This window comes from Ceratotherium simum, chromosome 17 (genome assembly GCF_057802395.1).
Source record: "Ceratotherium simum simum isolate JZ-2026a chromosome 17, ASM5780239v1, whole genome shotgun sequence".
NCBI lineage: Eukaryota > Metazoa > Chordata > Mammalia > Perissodactyla > Rhinocerotidae > Ceratotherium > Ceratotherium simum.
In genome coordinates, this window is record NC_141916.1 from 40937971 (window position 1) to 40957862 (window position 19892).

The window sequence follows — 19892 nt, forward strand, 5'->3', positions numbered from 1 at the left end:
TCTTAATTTCTCATTCTATGGTTTTACTTTTTATTTCTTGACTAGGTTTGGTTCTGCTTCTGGTTTGCATAGGATAGCAAAGAATAAAAATCTGTTTTCATGGTCTGACCATTTAATGATCTCTAGTGGGCAGAGACACAGATTTATTCTCTGTTAGGTGAGAGATGATGATAATCTGAGTTATTGGTCTTTTTTGTTAGCCTATTCGTCCTTTTGTGAGTTCAAATCAATTAAGAAAATATTTCATGCTCATTGGAAAGGAGAACAGCACTTTGGGATCTGGACCAGTGATTTGAGTGTGTGTGTGTGTTTGTTTTGAATTTCGACCTGCGGCCAAAGTTGTCGGCTGAAGCTGCAAAGTCTGTGTGTGCATCTGTGTCTACAATTGAGAAAAGCTTTTACTTCTCATACGTGAGTGTGGAATATTTTCGTACTCCAGAGGGTATTAATACATTAAATACAGAGTCTCTAAAAATAAATAAGATCTGTTTTGATATAGAAACTAATAATTATGGACGTAACTCTAATATTCCCAGAAAATAACGACGAAAACTTCTGATATTTTAAAATGCACTAAGAGGACAAAAAGAAAAATCTTTCTTTTTTTGCCAAAGTGAAAAACCAGTTTACCAAAACTGCTAGCTCAGAGGCATTTTTTTTTCTATAAGAAATTAAGTTAATGAAAACAAGGTGTATCTTGAACAAATCAGACCAGTCTGATAATTTTGGATTAAAAAATCCCTGGCAATACATAATTTCCCTGACTCCGTCAGTATAGAGTAAAACTTTAAAAGTTAAAAAACCATTTTTATAATATTTGGATTTGTTTTGCCTTGAAGGGACTAGTTAATCTGAGCTTTATGAGCCTCTTATTATAGTGGTTTACTAATCAGAAAAGCTAATATTATTCCCATAAAATCTTTTTAAAATTTGTCTACTTGGAGGTCCATTTGTGCAATCTGCAGTCCTGAATAATTTCTAAGTTAGAATACTAAAGCAATGATTATTAAATAGTTAACTTTGTATGGGCAAATTTTTTATATTTATATATAATAAAATATATAAATATATTTTATATTTATTAATATAAACATGTTTTAGAGATTGTACACCCGCAGGAAGGCCCTGGAGATTTATAATGCCCTCACTGTGAAGAATATTTTCTCATAGTTTTTGGAAGACAATTCTCCATGGATCTCCTGCATTCTATTTATTTATTTTTTATTGTGGTAACATTGGTTTATAACATTGTATAAATTTCAGGTGTACATCATTATGCTTCTATTTCCACATTTATTACATCATGTTCACCACCCAAATACTAATTACAATCCATCACCACACACATGTGCCTAATCACCTCTTTCGCCCTCCTCCCTTCCCCCTTCCCCTCTGGTAACCACCAATCCAATCTCTGTCTCTGTGCGTGTGTTTGTTGTTGTTTTAATCTTCTACTTATGAGTGAGATCATACAGTATTTGACCTTCTCTCTCTGACTTATTTCGCCTAGCATAGTACCCTTAATGTCCATCCATATTGTCACAATGGCTGGATTTCATTGTTTCTCATGGCTGAGTAGTATTCCATTGTGTATATATACCACATCTTTATACATTCATCCCTCGATGGGCACTTAGGTTTCTTCCAAGTCTTGGCTATTGTGAATAATGCTGCAATGAACACAGGGGTGCGTGTATCTTTATGCATTGGTGTTTTTGTGTTCTTTGGATAAACACTCAGCAGTGGAATAGCTGGATCATTTTGTAATTCTATCCTTAATTTTTTGAGGAATCTCTATACTGTTTTCCATAGTGGCTGCACCAGCTTGCACTCCTACCAGCAGTGTATGAGAGTTTCCTTCTGTCCACTTCTCCAACACTTGTTGTTTCCTGTCTTGTTAATTATAGCCATTCTCACGTGCATGAGGTGATATCTCATTGTAGTTTTGATTTGCATTTCTCTGATAGTTAATGTTGAATGTCTTTTCATGTGCCTATTGGCCATCTGTATCTCTTCTTTGGAGAAATATCTGTTCCAGTCTTTTACCCATTTTTTATTGGGTTGTTAGTTTTTTTGTTTTTGAGATGCATGAGTTCTTTATGTGTTTTGAAGGTTAACCCCTTATCTGATATATGGTTTGCAAATATATTCTCCCAATTGTTAGGTTTTTTCATTTTGTTGATGATTTCCTTTGCTGTGCAGAAGCTTTTTAGTTTGATGTAGTCCCATTTGTTTATTTTTTCTCTTGTTTCCTTTGTCCAGTCAGACATGGTACTTGAAAATAAGTTGCTAAAACTGATGTCGAGGAATATACTTCCTATGTTTTCTTCTAGAAGTTTCCTGGTTTCAGGTCTTACATTCAAGTCTTTAATCCATTTTGAGTTAATTTTTGTGTATGGTGTAAGATAATGGTCTACGTCCATTTTTTTGCATGTGGCTGTCCAGTTTTCCCAACACCATTTGTTGAAGAGACTTTCCTTTCTCCATTGTATGTTCTTGGCTCCTTTGTCGAATATTAGCTGTCCATAGATGTGTGGGTTTATTTCTGGGCTCTCGATTCTATTCCATTGATCTTTGTGTCTGTTTTGGTGCGAGTACCATGCTGTTTTGGTTACTATAGCTTTCTAGTATATTTTGAAATAAGGGAGTGTGATACCTCCAGCTTTGTTCTTTTTTCTCAGGATTCCTTTGGCTATTCGGGGTCTTTTGTTGTTCCATATAAATTTTAGGACTCTTTGTTCTATTTCTGTGAAAAATGTTGTTGGAACTTTGATAGAGATTGCATTGAATCTATAGATTGCTTTGGAATGTATGGTCATCTTAACTATGTTAATTAGTCCAATCCAAGAACACAGAATATCTTGCCATTTCTTTGTGTCTTCTTCAATTTCTTTCAGCAATGTCTTATAGTTTTCAATGTACAGGTCTTTCATCTCTTTGGTTAAGTTTATTCCTAGGTATTTTGTTCTTTTTGTTGTAATTGTAAATGGGATTGTATTCTTAATTTCTCTTTCTGCTGCTTCATTGTTAGTGTCTAGAAATGCAACTGATTTTTGTATGTTGATTTTGTATCCTGCAACTTTACTGTATTCATTTATTATTTCTAAAAGTTTTTTGGTGGATTCTTTAGGGTTTTCTATATATAAAATCATGTCATCTGCAAATAGTGACAGATCTCCTGCATTTCTGTAAATCTTATAGACAATCTTAAAAACATTGGCTACCTTTGTTCTGGATTATCTTTCCGAGGATATTTGTTTAGCAAACAGACTTGGAAGATGGTGCTTCTCTCCAGAGCAGGGGACAGGTTTATTTTCAAGCCAGTATGATAAAAGGTAATATTGCTCTCTGAAGCAAATTTTATTTCATTTTCTTGTAGCCTATTGTGAAAGATTTTGGTTTCCTAAACTCCAGCTGTGACACAAACCCACTGTATGCCCAGCATCCACCTGGGCCCCTTTACATTGGTCCCTCTAAAAAGTGGTAGACAAGGGCAGCTGACGCGAACATGAAGATCATGCTGCTTGCTTTGCTGTGAGTAATTAACAGTTCCTTGTCTCTGACCCAGGAGTCTTGTGTGTGCTACCAGCATCCATGAAACCATGACAGGCTAACTTGTTAGCTTGTAAAGAGGGTAACATGTCATATCTCATACCACATTGAGTAACATCACAACTCCTGAAAACTGTTAGAGAACCAACAAAAGACCCTCCATACCAATATTGAAGAGAGAGAGAAAACAAAATTTATCAGTGAATACACATATCAGACCTAGCTGCATGTAAAAGTGGACGGAAAGTGTCTACAAAGTCTGGACAGAATTTCACACATATTTCTACAGTTAAGTGGAAAAAGAACAATTAAAATTTCTCAAATCTTCTTGGGAGATAAAATGATGCACCTCTGATTACCTCCTATGTACCTTGAAAGAGACCCCTGAGCTAATTCTGGAGGTAAGTGTTTTGTAGTTCCAAGGGTCAGAAGGCCTAAGACCTTGTATTGTCAAATCAAAAGGTTGGGCCTTTTATCAAGCCAATAATGTTTCAAGGAGACATCCTAGGGAGGAGAGATGCGGAGGCAGGTGCCTCTCTCCTCTTTATTGAAAAAAGAAAGCTTGATCATCTTACCCCTACTTAACCCACAGGGGAAACTGATCAAATCGTAATGACACAGTCATGCATGTATCTCACTAGAGAATATTACCCTTCTCCATTCTGATATTGTCGGTTACTGTAATAAATTAACCACAGCCTTTCAGTTAAATCATCAACAGGCAGTTTCTGCTTTCCTTTCATGCTTATCTGAAGGCTCTGCTACAGGCCGGAATTTGGTCTTCCACAAAGAAAAACAGTGTCAATGTCTTCTGGAGAGAAGTGTAGCTGGTGTTCTTAACTATTTATACTTGAGAAAATAGACTCATGGGTACTGGCTTTGGAGCATAAGGTGACATTGCTTAGATGACTGAAGTTTGCACCAGAGGACTGAGTCAGGAGTTCTTTTTATTCCAGAAGCAGACAAATTCATGAACACAAACTGCTGATGTAAGACGGAGAGGAACAATAATTAATTACATAGAATTGAATGAGTTGATGAGGGAATCTGTTTGTGTGGTTAGGTGTGTTTTGTTTGGAATATTGTTGATATTTTTGAGGGTATATGAAGAAGCCTCTTAGCATTCCTCTATCTCAAACCCTCAGTCTTTTAGACCATGCTTTTACAAATTCAAATGAAATATTCTTTAAATGGTATTCTTTTTTCTATAAGAAATCTGTAAGATTGGTTCTCATGCTTCAGAAACAAATACTTTTACCAAATTTTTAATAATACAGGCAATGTAGTTATTTTCATAGGTTCATAGGAATCTGCCTCTTTTTTAAAATTGGGGTATCATTGCACAAATCAATTGTGCAGCCAAGACCATGTATGAGGTGTCCTATTTGAGAATAAATCCAATTTAATAGGAACTATAAGCCCCCAAGGAACTATAAGCCCACCAAGGTTATAATTCAGGTCTGGAATCAAAATCCACAAAACGCGCCAGGAAACTGGTCTTATACCTTCTATGGATTACAAGATCACAGCGTCATAGGCAGTGTAATAGATCAATTAATTTCTCGCTCGTCAGAGCCCTTTAGCAGATTTCATAAACCTTGAAAGAGTAGAATCCATACACATACATAGATACTGCAGGTGTAACCTGATGAAGGTAAATTCCTTGTTTTCTTTTCCTACCCTCAGAATACAGGAAAAAATAAAAGTTATCTAAAACCCAACCCAACCAAACCAAAAATTGTGGAACATCCTTTTAGGAAGTTATGAATATCTTTTGCTGAATCTCTGTAACTGGCCAAAACACTGTGACTACTTTTTTGTTTTTTCAATCAAGAATGATCTCTGGAGTTTATTGAGGATCACAAGGAGAGGCTGTCATACTGACGCATTGTCTAACTGGCCCACCCAAGGATTATCTGATTTTGGACCCATATTTGGATTTGGTACTTACTATTGGTTAGGGTACTTTACTAATATCCCAGGGTAGATGTTGATTTGTCTAATATTGATAGTTATTGTAATGAATTTCATCCTGCAGAGATGCAAATGGTGTCTGAAACCCAAGGTTACTCTTTTTTTTGCCATGTAAGACATTATTCAGTTTTGTGTATAATTTTGTAGTCTTCTCCCATCATTCTTTTATTCAGTCACTGTAAATACTCATGTTTCTTCTGAATTTTTTTGGAAACAGCTTCATCCCTCTTGTTTGCTCATTAATGTGTTAAATAAATCTTTGATGTGCTCATTTTCATATGAAAGTCATGGGTTTAACCTTTAAAAACCATATTTTGACAAAATTGAAGGGTTGAAACAATAATATATTTAATATATAAATATATATTTACATGTTAAATATATATTTAAATTTAAATATAATATAAATACATATTTGTATGTTAAATATACATTTGATATATATATAGGTTCTTTCATAAACATAAATAATCTTTATATCTGCCTATATGAATTCTTATGGAGTATTCTAATATATTGGATTTTAATCTATTCACACACTATAAATAAAGCAAACTATTTCATTTTGTCTCTAGGACTTTAGTTTGGTAATTCACTTGGCTTTACATTTTACAGCTGTAAACATGATATATTTTGCAATGTTGGGACTCAAAGATTTCCTAGATATATAATTCTCTCAATTTATGTAGTCCACTACAAAATGAGATTTCCCCCCTGAAGCTCTTTCAAAGATTGCTGGATTTTTGTTGCTCTGAAGAGCATTAACATAATTAGTAGTCATCTGTCTTATGCAATTAATCGCATATAAGATCTAGATATTACCATTATAATCCCTGTTATAAACAGCTACTGTTCATTTTTTTAAATGTATACTTTATGAAGATCACTTTGGATACTTCAAGTTATTATTGTTTTTATCTTTTAATTGGGATTTAAAAGGTTGGTCTGTTATTTGATTACACTGTAATTTCATGAACTTAGTAAGAATTTTATTTTTGTAACTTTATAGCTATGGTGGTTAAGCACTTTGAAGAATTTTTAATGACTTTAAAATTATATTTTGGGTTTATGTGATCTGAAAAAAATGTACCAATAAAGGTAGAAAATCCTCTTAAAGAAAACAAAGTATTATATAATTTTAACTGAGGATGGGAGTTGAGAGCCCATTCAATTGTCAAGAATTTTAGATTTTTTATCTAAATCCAACCTTTGGGAATTAAAATTCATTGGCTCAGGAGAGTCTGGCAAGGTGCACAGAAATCTCCCTCTCGGTTTGGGAGGGCTGTCCCAACAATAGGGCTGGCTCTTAGAAAGGACAATTTGGAATTGAAAAAAGAAAAAATCATTGGCTCTTGGCTAAATCTTATCTAAGAAAAAATAGTCAAACAGCTTGAATGTGTATGTGTGTGTGCGTGTGTTTTAAAAGTAATGCTGATTAGCCAAAAAGTAAATTTATCATAAATACTTTGATACACTTTTTCTACTCAGATTTTGTTTAAAAGGAAAATGCATTTTTAAATAGTCTTTCATGACATTTCAGAGCAGAGTTTTAAACCATTCTCATATGTTTATTCTGTTTAATCAACTATGTTTTTCCATTTATACTCTAATTTAAACATTCATGCATTAAATCGTAATAACAATTTCTAAATAATTGTGTGACATGAAACCTGTCCTCATCACTTTGATAAGTCAGAGACAGTTTCTAATTAAAACAGGATAAATGTTGGATTATGAAGAGTATTTTGTGAAGGTATAATTAACTTGAATTTTGCTATGTATTCTTAGGAGTCACTTTTTATTTTTGTACCCTCTTTGGATATAAAAAAGTGGTTAAAGATTTGAGATTTTCCATCCTGTGGGAATTTAATTAAAACTTTCTATGGTCCCTAAAGAGAAAGAGACAATTTGGGTCTTTTTGCTTCTGTTGTCACATTCTCTTAGTGAGAGCAGCAGATCACATCATGTATACTTGCTTTTATAAGACACAGCAAAAATACAGCAAACAACCTCAGAAATGCGGAAAGAAATCTACTGTCTCCCTCATTATTCAGATCAGAGATCAACAAGCAGATGGATCCTATATTAATTGCTGTAGATTGCAAAACCTACTATATTTTTCTTCCAAATCTATTATGCTCACTACACTTTCTGCATGCATTTAACATAGCTTAAAATTATGGCCCCAGGAAAATCAAAAGTTTAAAAAATTTTTCGTAGTATATGCTTTTTGAGATAGTTAAGCACATAAAATTTATTTACTAACTAATGTTTAATAAAACCTTATCTTTTATGTTTAGTATTTTTCTTAATCTGCTTGGTCTGCCATGACAAAATACCATAGCCTAGGTGGCTTAAACAAGAGAAATTTATTTCTGACAGTTCTGGAGGCCAGAAAGCCCAAGATCAAGGGGCCAGCAATGTAAATTTTGTTCTGAGGCCTCTTCTCTTGGCTTGCAGGTGCCTGGCATCTCACTGTGTGCTCACAGGATCTCTTCCTTGTGCACAGAAGGAGAGAGAAAGCGCACACATCTCTCTCCATTGAGAGAGGGACATCAATCCTATTGATTAGGGCTCCAATCTTATGACCTCATTTAGTGTTAATCACTCCCTTAAAGGCCCCATCTCCAAATACAGCCACACTGGGGGTTAGAGCTTCAGTATATAAACTTGGAGTGGACACAAACGTTCAGTCTATAAAAGTATTTTTATCAGATATTTTGTATGCCAGTATTCACTCATTAAAAGAAAAACTGTTTTGCTTGGATACTATTGAGCAGATTATATGAGAATGCTTTGCAGAAAAGTACTGTTTAAACCAATCTGTGGAGAATTCTCATGTACAAATCTAACAGCAGCGAAACTTCTGCCCTATGATCTGACATTTCTGGATTCAGATCCAAGGGTTGACACTGAAAAATGCTGACGTCATACCTCCTAGAGTTACCAATCCAATACTGGTATCTACGAGTTACAATTACTTAATATCGTGTAATTTTAGAAAAGATGTCAAAAGTTGTTGACCATGAGTCATTCGAATGACAAGAAAAGCATTCTTTTTAAAAATGTGTTTCAATATCTAGGCATAAAGATACGATAATAAAGACTCTTACCCTTGGCTCCTCTCTCCGTCCAGCCTATTTTTAAACTCCCCGTTCCCTCCCCACATTTCCATTCTGAATTTGACCCAAGTTCAGACAACTTATTAGATTTGTAGTGAAGGAAAGAGTATTAGTCAAAGTTCAACTAGAGAAGCAGAACCAGTGGGAGATTGTATCTATAAACAAATATATGTCTATTTGTTTATGTGATTGTAGGGGCTGGCGAAGCAAGTAGGAAGCCTGTTGGGTAGGCAGTCAGGAAGGGAAGGTCATGGGCCAGCTGGAACCCCAGAGACAGGAGCAGAAGTTTGTTGTCCACAGGTGGGAGGCTCTTCACTCACAGAAGTCCTGAACATATTTTAATAGCCTTCCAACTGATTAATTCAGGCCCACACAGGATAATCTCCTGTTGGATTAACTCAACAGATTAGAGCCTTTAATTACATCTGCAAAATTCCCTCATAGAAGAGTGTAGATTGGTGTTTGAGTAAATAACTGGGAGCAGCTGTGTGTATGCTAAAAATGGTTTTAACTCCTGACTCTTCCACTTATATGCCTGTGACTGTAAGCTGGTTATCAAAACTATGACACCTAATTTCCACATCTGTGAAATGGGAACAAGATCTGTATCACAAAATTGCTGTGAGGATTAAAAACTCATTACAGAGAGAAGTCAAGATGGCGGCGTAGGCAGACTCTGAACTCACCTCCTCCCGCGGACACAGCCAATTTACAACTACTCATGGAATAATTACCCCTGAGAGAGAACTGAAAACTGGATAAGAGGAACCCCTGCAACAAACAACAAGCCTAATCGAGGTGGAAGAGGCAGAAATTCCCTTCTGGAGAGAAAAAACAACTCCTTCACCAGCCGCCAGTGTTGAGGCCTCCCAGAGCAGCCCACAGGTCTGCAGCCTCCCTGGAGGAGGGGCCTGAGCCGGGGGCTCCCCTGCTGTGGGCATTTTGTGGACCCAGCACAATCGAGACAGGTGGCATAATATCTAACTTTACCTGCTACTAAAACATTGGGGAATACCCCCAGAAAAGCTGGATCACAAAGACATTAAAACCGGCTCTTAAAGGGCCCATGCGCAAATTCACCCATTTCAGAAAGCAACCTAAAATCACCAAAGCACCAGTACACAGTGCTTTGGTGAAAAGAGACTCACTTGATAGGCTCTGAGTGCATCTCGGTGAGAGGTCAGACCTCTCCAGGGACTGGGACATTGGCGGCGGCCATTGTTGTGGCCTGGTGTGGGCGTGCTGACACAGACGCCATTGGAGTTCTCCCTGGGGCCTGCTAGCCCAGGTCTGCCCCACTCACTAGAGCACCAATTTAATCCAGCTCAGCCAGGGCAGGCAGCCCACCCTAGGGACTGTCCCACCCAACAACAAGCCCTCAGGCAACTTGTGGGCCTGCATAGATTGGTAACTGGATTCTCCGCAGCCTGGCAACTGAGCCTACTTCAGTGGGGCAGGGCATGCACAAGGAGCGGGTGGAGAGTGTGGGGCTCCCACCGTGGGGAGTCTGGGTCCACCTCAGGAGGTTGGGGTGTGCACACGGGGCAGGACTGTGTTGACTGTGTGTGTGGACCTGTGGGCAGCAGGGCTTGTCAGCTGCAGAAGACTTGTGCTTCTCAAAGACCCACATAGGGAGTTTGCCCCACCTTCCAAAGCCTGAAACAATTGGGTGCTCCCAGGCCTGAGGCCAGCCCCACCCAGCTGGAATCCTCAGAGAGCTGACAAGAGACCTAAAGGCTGGTGGTTTATAGCAATTGTAAGCCCCTGAGCCTAACAACCTGCCACGCTGGGGCCCTACTCACTTAAAAGATATACTGCAACACAAATGTGGTATTAGAACTTGCAGCCAACTGTGCTGGGGCTCCCCACACCCGATAAAGAGACTGAAGGGCCCACAACAACTACAAGCAGGTGAGCATTACAACAGCTGGCCAGGAGCATAACTCAGCCTCCCTGGGTGCCTACAGGGAGAGCAAACATGCCACAACAGTTGGACACATGTAGCCCACATAGGAGTCACCCCTGGTACATTGAGAACTGAGGGAAGCACACTGCAGGACTCCTAAGGCATCACTTACGTAATGTCACCTATCCAAGAGCAGGAGACGTAGCTGACCTAGCTAATACATAGACACAAGCACAAGGAAAGAGGCAAAATGAGGAGGCAAAGGAATACATTCCAAGTAAGGGAACAGGACAAAACCCCAGAAAAGGAACTAAGTGAAACAGAAATGAGCAACCTACCTGGCAGAGAGTTCAAACTAAGAGTGTTAAGGATGCTCACTGATCTGGGGAGAAGAATAGATGAACTCAGTGAGAATGTCAACAAAGAAATGGAAGATATATAAAAGAACCAATCAGAAATGAAGAATACAATACTGGAAATGAAAAATTCACTAGAGGGACTCAAAAGCAGAGTTAGAGGATACAGAAGAACAGATCTGTGAGCTGGACGAAAGACTAGAAGAAATTACCCAAGCTGAATAGGTAAAAGAGAAAAGAATTAAAAAGAGTGAGGACAGTCTAAGGGACCTCTGGGACAACATCAAGCGCACTAACATCCGTGTTATAGGTGTCCCGGAAGGAGTAGAGTGAGACGAGGGGGCAGAGAATCTATTTCAAGAAATAATAGATGAAAACTTCCCTAACCTAAGGAAGGAAACAGACATCCAGGTACAGGAAGCACAGAGAGCACCAAACAAGATAAACCCAAAGAGGGCTACACAAAGTCACATCATAATCAAAATGTCCAGAATTAAAGATAAAGAGAGAATCCTAAAAGCCGCAAGATAAAGTCAAGTTTCATACAAAGGAAACCCCATAAGGCTATCAGCTGACTTCTCAGCAGAAACTTAACAGGCTAGAAGAGAGTGGCACGATATATTTAAAGTGCTAAAGGGAAAAAACTTACAGCCAAGAATACTCTACCCAGCAAGGTTATCATTCAGAATGGAAGGAGAGATCAAAAGTTTCTCAGACAAGCAAAAATTAAAGGAGTTTGTCACCAAGAAACCAGTGCTACAAGAAATGTTAAAGGGACTTATTTAAGGGGAAAAGAGAAGACTACAAATAGGAAAAATTATCTAGTTCCATGATAAGAGGGTAATGGATACAAATGCACAAAAAAGAGGTTAGATATGATATCATAAACATAAAATGAGGGAGGAGGGGAGTTAAAGAGTAGAGCTTTCAGACAGAGGTCAAACTAAAGAGACCATCAATTCTGTATAGAAGGAGAAAGGAACAGAGAAGGACTGCTAAAACACTAAGGAAAAAAAAAGTTTAAAAATGGCGGTAAGTACATACTTATCAATAGCTACTTTAAACGTCAATGGACTAAATGCTCAATTAAAAGGCATAGGGTGGCTGATTGGATAAAACAACAAGACCCGTATATATGCTGCATACAAGAGACACACTTTAGACCTAAAGACACTCACAAACTGAAAGTGAAGGGTGTCTTGACATGAGTACAGCCATGTTTGGCCACTCCATTGACCTACAGCCACCAGCACAAAAAGAAATATAAAAGCTGCTTTCTGCGTGGTGGGAACTGGCCCTTCTCTCACGGAGGGAGTTGCAGGTTGTAACATTTCAAGGCTCTTGGAGCATCGTAGCACGGGATGGACTGGCCATCTATGCCGGGCTGGGACGATAACCAAAGAGAACAATGCACGTACACAACTACTGGGCTGGGACGTTAGCCAGGGGGCTCAGTGCACGTACGCCACTGATAACCATTTTGTGCATGGGAACACTAAATGCTTGCTCTGCAAACTCTGTAATTGCTTACTCTGAAAATTACTGATGGTATAAAAACTGCTGGAAACTGAGCCCGAGAGAGAGTTCCACCTGTGGAAGGGACACCTTGCCCAGGACGTGTGATCCTTGCCCAGCCGTGTCGATTGACAGGACTCTCCCGGCAGTGGGGCGTGGATGTTGTGAGTAACTGATTTGATGTGAAGTAATTGATTTGATGTGTAGTAAGTGATTTGATGTGTTCTCTTTTCGGTCAACCTGGTGTTTCTCTTTCTGGTTGATTTGTGTCATTTCTCTTCAGCCGATGTGGGTGTTTTCCCTTTCCAGTCGGGCTGATGTTTTTTCCCTCTTAATATTTGACCTATTTGATCTGTTTGCAGACTGTCGCCTTTACTATCCTCTATATAATAAAATATACCTTCAGCCCATTTGTTTGGAGTGGAAAGTGTCTTTTACGTCTCCGATCGAATCCCCGAACCTCTCATAACAAAGGGATGGAAAAAGATACTCCACGCAAATGGCACTGAAAAGAAACTGGGGTAGTGGTACTCATATCAGACAAAATAGACTTTAAACCAAAACTGTAAAAAGAGACAAAGAAGGGCATTACATAATGATCAAGGGAACAATCCACCAAGAGGATATAACACTTGTAAATATCTACGCACCCAATGTAGTAGCACCTAAATATATAAAGCAATTATTAACAGACATAAAAAGAGATATAGACGGTAACACAATAATAGTAGGGGACTTTAACACTCCACTTACACCAATGGATAGATCATCCAAACAGAAGATCAATAAGGGGGACCGGCCCCGTGGCTTAGCGGTTAAGTGCGCACGCTCCACTACTGGCGGCCCAGGTTCAGATCCCGGGCGCGCACCGACACACTGCTTCTCCAGCCATGCTGAGGGCGTGTCCCACATAAAGCAACTAGAAGGATGTGCAACTATGACATACAACTATCTACTGGGGCTTCGGGGGAGGGAAAGAAAAAGGAGGAGGATTGGCAAAAGGTGTTAACTCAGAGCAGGTCTTCCTCAGCAAAAAGAGGAGGATTAGCATGGATGTTAGCTCAGGGCTGATCTTCCTCACAAAAAAAAAAAAAAGAAGAAGAAGATTAATAAGGAAACATTGGCCTTAAATGACACACTAGAACAGATGGATCTAGCAGATATATACAGAACATTCCATCCAAAAACCGAAGAATACATGTTGTTTTCAAATGCACATGGAACATTCTCCAGGATTGATCACATATTAGGCCACAAAACAAGTCTCCATAAATTTAAGAAGATTGAAATAATACCAAGCATCTTTTCTGACCACAACGAGGAAAATGTCCATAAGAGGAAAGTGAATCTCCAAGGGGAAAAGGGTAGTAATTCATATTATTTTAAACTAAATATTCTAAGACTCATCTATGACTGATTTGCTGATATCAGACTAAATTTGCCATCTAGAATAACTCTAAAAGCTTAATAAAATATGAACGAAAAATAAATAGTGGCATCAGAGAGCAACCAAGGCAGCCAAAACTTAAGGTGCCCAGCTCCTAGAAAGCAGGAAAGGCATTAAGATGAGCCTGCAATTATCATAATATCAGAAAGCTCAGAGGAGGAGCTGAGGAGGAGCCAGGCAGGCTTGACGCACAAGGAACCATGTAGATATTAATAAAGTGTGGCGTCCCTATGAGAAAGAGAAATGGGCAGCCAGCTAAGGTTCTGCTCTAAATCACAAGAACAACAACAAAACAAAAGAGCAAGAATGGAGGGGTAGGAAGATGACAGAAATTGCTGCAATAAAATATCACAATTCTCTGCTTAGTTATCAGATCTGAGACAATTTTCAGATTTGGAACCCATCGACTGGGCCCTTGGGATCCCTATAAGGAAGGACCCTGTAATACCATGGAAGTAGGTACTGTGGCAATTCGCTTGGACCTTTCCCAAAGGGACCTATAGTTATTCACTCAGGTGACTGTACACCCAAAAAAAGGGGACTCACTAGACATTTCAAGAACTATTGGACATTGAACACCAGTAACACCCTCTGCAGCCCCAGAATCAAGCAATTGTCCAATGGAGAAGATCCCAACCACATGATTGGTGCACTCCAAATCTGTCTCCCAGCTTGGTCTCTCCAGTGTTTATTTCCTCAGCAGCCTTTGATATCAAACAAATCATCCTTTTCTCTGGGTTTCCTAGGTTGTTCTTAACAGGACTCCTGGTCTACCACAAGTTACTCCATCTCATTTAGGATAAAGTCTCATTCAGCATTTTATCATCTTCTGGAATAATGTATTTATTCTTTTTTCAACAAATATTTACTCGGTGACTATTATAGCACAGTATAAGATCAGAGTCAGGGAAAAGTCTAAAAATCTACCATTTAGGAAAAAGAAACAAATATTTGGCATTTACAGATACCATGTAACAAAACCCCCAGTGCTCTTCATACTCCAGGCAATTCTCTCATCACCTCCTTCCTCCTCTCTAATACTCACAACCTTATCCCTATAATTTGCTTTAAGACTATCAAGTTTCATTCTATTATGTCTATTATTGTTATTCATATCAATCACAAGAAGCCCTTGACTCCTAGGTTGTTACCCTCTCTGGGACCCCAAGCCCATATGGCTCAGTATGTCTCCTAACCCAACCTCATCTTCTGTCATTCTCCAATTCCTGAAACCATTCCACTAGGCCCTCTGGACTAAGGATCAGTCACCAGGAAAATACCCTCTATCTTCAAATATCTTCAAATACCCTATATCTTTTTACTCCAACTGAGGAATACTTCTTCCCTGAGGGCACAGATTCCCACTCAGACCTCTCAAATGCTGGCTAGCTTCTCTCTCACAGCCCTGTTATCATTGGGTGTAGAAGCTGGTGAGTGTTCTTCATGTTGACACTCCCTGTCTATGCTCCGTCTCTCTTCCTTAAACCCACCGAGGTTAGAATTTCGTGCCATCACAGTACACAACCTGATTCCATCCTTACTCCAGTCACCTCAGTCCTTTCCAGTTCCTGCCGCATTTCTCTGCTATTCCTGATATATAAAATTGTATATTTATTTTTGCCTTCAATTCCTCTTCTCTATTCTCTATTTAACCCAATCCAATCAGGCTTTTTGTCCTCGTCTCTCCACTGAAACAGCTCTTGCCGAGGTCAGGAATAATCCCATTGTTAAAGCCTTTGATCAGTTTTCCGTCATGGTTTTTACACAACATTTGGCACCACTGATCATTCCTCTTTAAACACTTCTATCACTTGGCTTTCAGATATTAAATTCTCCTGCTTTTCCTCCTACTTCACTGGGTACTCTTTCTCAGTCTTTATCCTTTTTTTCCTTCTCCCTTTTTCCCTCAGCCCCCAGCAACCACTTTTCTACTCTCTGTTTCTATGAGTTTTACTTTTTTTCTTTTTTTTAAGAGTCCACATATAAGTGATACCATGCAGTTTTTGTCTTGCTCTGTCTGGCTTATTTTACCTAGCATAACGCCCTCAAAGTCTATCCATGTTGTCACAAATGGCAGGATTTCCTCCTTTCTCATGGCTGCATAATATTCCATTGTATATATATATACCACATTTTCTGTATCCATTCACCTGTTAATGGGCCCTTCGATTGCTTCCATATCTTGGCTATTGTGAATACTGCTGCAGTGAACGTGGGAGTCTCTCTTTATGCTCATCCCAAAACAGCTTAGTCTTTGAACTCTTCTTATCTATCAACAGTACTTCCCCAGGGGAGCTCATTCAGTCTCAGGTCTTTAAATACCATCTATAAGCTAATGATTCTCCAATTTATTCTCAAATTGTCAAGCCTGGACATCTCCTCTGAGCTCCACCCTCACACATCCAACTGCCTATTTTATATCTCCAAACTGAATTCCTAATCTCCGAACCTTCTCATCCTAAAGTCCTTCCCATCTCAATAAATGGCAACTCAATCCTTCCAGTCGCTCAGGCCAAAATCCTCTGTGTCATCCTTGACAAATCTCTTTCTCTTCTATCCCATATCCAGTTCCTTGACAAATCTTAGTAACTCTGCCTTCAAATATATATCCAGATTATGGCCACTTTTTACCACTTCATTGCCATCATCTCAGCAAGACATCGTCATCCCTCACCTCGATCATTGTAATAGCTTCCCCCCTTGCCCCTGGTCAATTCACAATACAGTAAGTAGTCAGAGTAATCCTTATAAGGCATAAATTAAATCATGTTGTTCTTCTGCTTACAGCCAACTAATGGTTTCCCTTGCAATGGACAGTCTGAGCCCTGACAATCATCTATAAGGTTGTATTTTATACCCGTTCTACCTCTCTGACTTGATTGGGTACCATCCTCCATGTTCTGACAGCAGCCTTCTTCCTCTTCTCCATCAATACAAGCACACTGCAGCCTTTAGGACTTTGTACTTACTGGCCCATTTTCAAAAAGGCTTTTCCCACCTTCCTAAGCATCTGTATCTCTCTCATTTCCTTCATGTCTTTGGTCAGATGTCATCTTACGTGCGAAGCCTCCTCCATCACTGTGTTTTACACTTCACATGCACACATGCACAGACACACACGCACTCGTGCTCCTTACCCTATTTTATTTTTATTCATTGTTGTTATCCCTATTTGACATAGTATAATATTTAACTTTTTGTTTATTCTCCTTTTCTACCTTAGAATATATGGCATAAGAGGAAAGAATTTTTCTCTATTTTGTTTACTGCTGTATCTCCAGTATTTAGAACCATAAATAACACATTGTAGGCACTCAAGAACTTTTAACTATTGATTGAAAGAATTAACAAATTCTTAGGAGTATAAGGCCATTCTGAGTGTATCCAAAGAGAGATACACCATCTTTAAGCCTAGTGGAATATCCGTTGTATAGATGAATTTGGTATGATGTATATTTTCAAATTAAAAAATATTTCTCAGACCATATTTTCCCAGAGACGCCTTTTGAGATGGGGTGTTCTCTCTCTTTTTATCTGTGGGCCTCAGAGATAAGCTGAAAAGTTGCAACTTTATAATTCTAACTACAAACCAAGTTTGTCTATTCAGTTTTTATGTGTTTATCCTCATTAACAAGCTCTCTCTTAATCTGTAAATGTTTTGAAGTTATTATTCATTCATTCAGCAACTATTTATTGAATACCTACTATTTGCAGGTACTGGGCTAGTTGTTGGGGATCTATGGCCCCTGCTCTCAGGGAACTAACACGTGCATTTTTCTCCACAGTGAACTAGAGCACCTCTAACCTATGGCCTTAGTAACATCATGTAAAGTTATGTGGTTGTTTGTGGAAATCACGATACATATATCATTAACCTTAACTGCTTTGGGTTTATCCCAAAATAAACACTCAAAACCAGACCACGTGATCTAATGTAAATGACACAGCATTTCAACACAGAAGACCTGAATTCTATTTCCTACAACTTGGTTAACCTTTGTAGCAGGTCAGAGGGTCTCCATTTACCTCAGTTTCATCTGTAAGAAAAAGTTAACAAACTCCATCAAATGCAAAAGATTCTTGCGATGATAAAGTAATAGTTAATAAAATTCTCTTGAAAACTTAATATACTACTTAAATATGTAATAAAATTATTATTATTATTAAATTGGGAGGCAGTACTGTGTGGTGTGACAAAGAACAAGCTTTGGAAGGAGACAGGGTTGAGGTCAAATCCTAGTCCTGGGACTTAGCAGTAAATGGAAACAATGTTATTTAATTTACAAAGTTAATGTGGGAATTAGATCTGACATATTCAAAAAGGCTGACACCTAACACAGGATTGGGGAACAGAGTAGGTGCCATTGTCAGCTCTTCTTATCTACTGTAATATTTTGGCATCCGACCATTAGAATTGCTATTTTCTTCAATTTTTTTAAATATACCTCAGTTTTTAGATCTGTAGAATGGGGAAAATATATTGTATTGGACTCTTTCAAAAGGCCTCCTCAGGAGTGTTGCATTTATAATAGATTGTGATCCTGGAGCAAAAGTCTCTATTATCACATCCTTGAGGGCAGCATTTTGACATTCTTTATTAGATTTCTGCATGATCAACTCTGAAGACAGACAGAAAAATCACATTCAGGAAAAGCTCTCCAGGGCAGGAGACTGGAGGAAAATAAGAATAATGAGGTAATACAAACTGTAAAGTAAGCCAGGCAAAGGGCCAAGAATTTTCATGCAATGGGAGGCTGGAGACAATCAGCTCTCAAGTACCTACAGCTTCCAGCTCCTTTCAAACGGCAGGAGACAGAACACTCATCTCTAGCAATTTTTAAAAGTCAAAGTCAAACAAGCGCCCTCACTTCCACTGCCGTTAGAGGACACCCCTTCACAGGTTCACTGTTGGCCTCAGATCACTGGCTTTACTGACATCATTCCAGTCACACGGCGGAGATGTTTACAGTTTGCGGAAACTTCGATTCTATTCTACATTAATCTAGTGTCAAGGTTATTCTCCTAAGCAAATGAACGTGGAATAATGAAATGCTCAAGTCCTTTTATCACAGTTGCGTTGTACAGGCTTTGTACCTTCGCCTAAAGTTCCAGAACTAGGAGGGCTATCTCTCCCCTCTCAACTCAAGTACTTTTGGGCTTTTGAAATGAAAAAAGTATGCTTTATAGTATAACAGTGAGAAATTAGCTGATGTTTTGGCACAATCTGAAGCTGTGTCCTGACATTATTGCACGACTGCCTCTACACAGGCAGTTCTTTATCCATTTTGGAAGGTCCAGAACCAACACTCTGCTCCTTGATCTATCATTGAAAGCTTTAGAAACAAAGCGCTCCACTTTATGAACCAATGCTTTATGAACCAATTGACAAACTCAGCTTGTAGGTAATACTAGTAGGTAATACTAGAGAATTTTATAGATTTTATGGCTCTTCACTTAAAAACCAATTTGTGGGGATTTAGGTCACATTTTGATAATTCAGCCTACAAAAGCCTAACTTTTTTAATTCTCTGGTCATATCTGAACATTCATGAATATAACAAAGAGTCATATTATTCTATATCATGAGCTCAAACTGTAATTCATTCTTGTAAAACTGGAATTTTACCACTGCTTTTCAAAGTTATATGATGACCATGAAACAGTACCACAAATAGCAGCAGGAGAATACCTGTTATTTGTGTATATAGATATTTATATTTATTTATTTTTATTATTGCAAAAAGATGGCCCATTCCTGCTCGAGGCATAAAATATTGAGCAGTTTACTACCACAAGAATTGGGAACTTTTAATTCCTGATACACGGTATTTGATATTTACAATATTGTCAATAGGTAAGTTTGATATTTAAATTTGGTTTTGTTCTTGGTGTGGTTACTTTAGGAGTTTGTCTGTATGCTAGTCATTTGCTGCCAGTCAGATGCCTACTTGTTTTTGTTGATGGGTTCAGAGTTAAACAAACAGGTTTCTTCTCTCTCATCCATCTCTTGCCCAGTCTTT

The 19892-nt window shown here is 38.4% G+C and overlaps 1 protein-coding gene and 1 non-coding gene across 2 annotated transcripts in view; one reads left to right on the top strand and one right to left on the bottom strand.

Annotated features, from left to right (window-relative positions):
• The window catches only part of SLCO1C1 (solute carrier organic anion transporter family member 1C1), a 510734-nt gene that overhangs the window by 479849 nt on the left and 10993 nt on the right, over positions 1–19892 (bottom strand). The gene's annotated exons all lie outside the window — the stretch shown is intronic.
• On the top strand, positions 6719–6846 carry LOC147914782 (small Cajal body-specific RNA 11). The gene has a single exon (XR_015555036.1).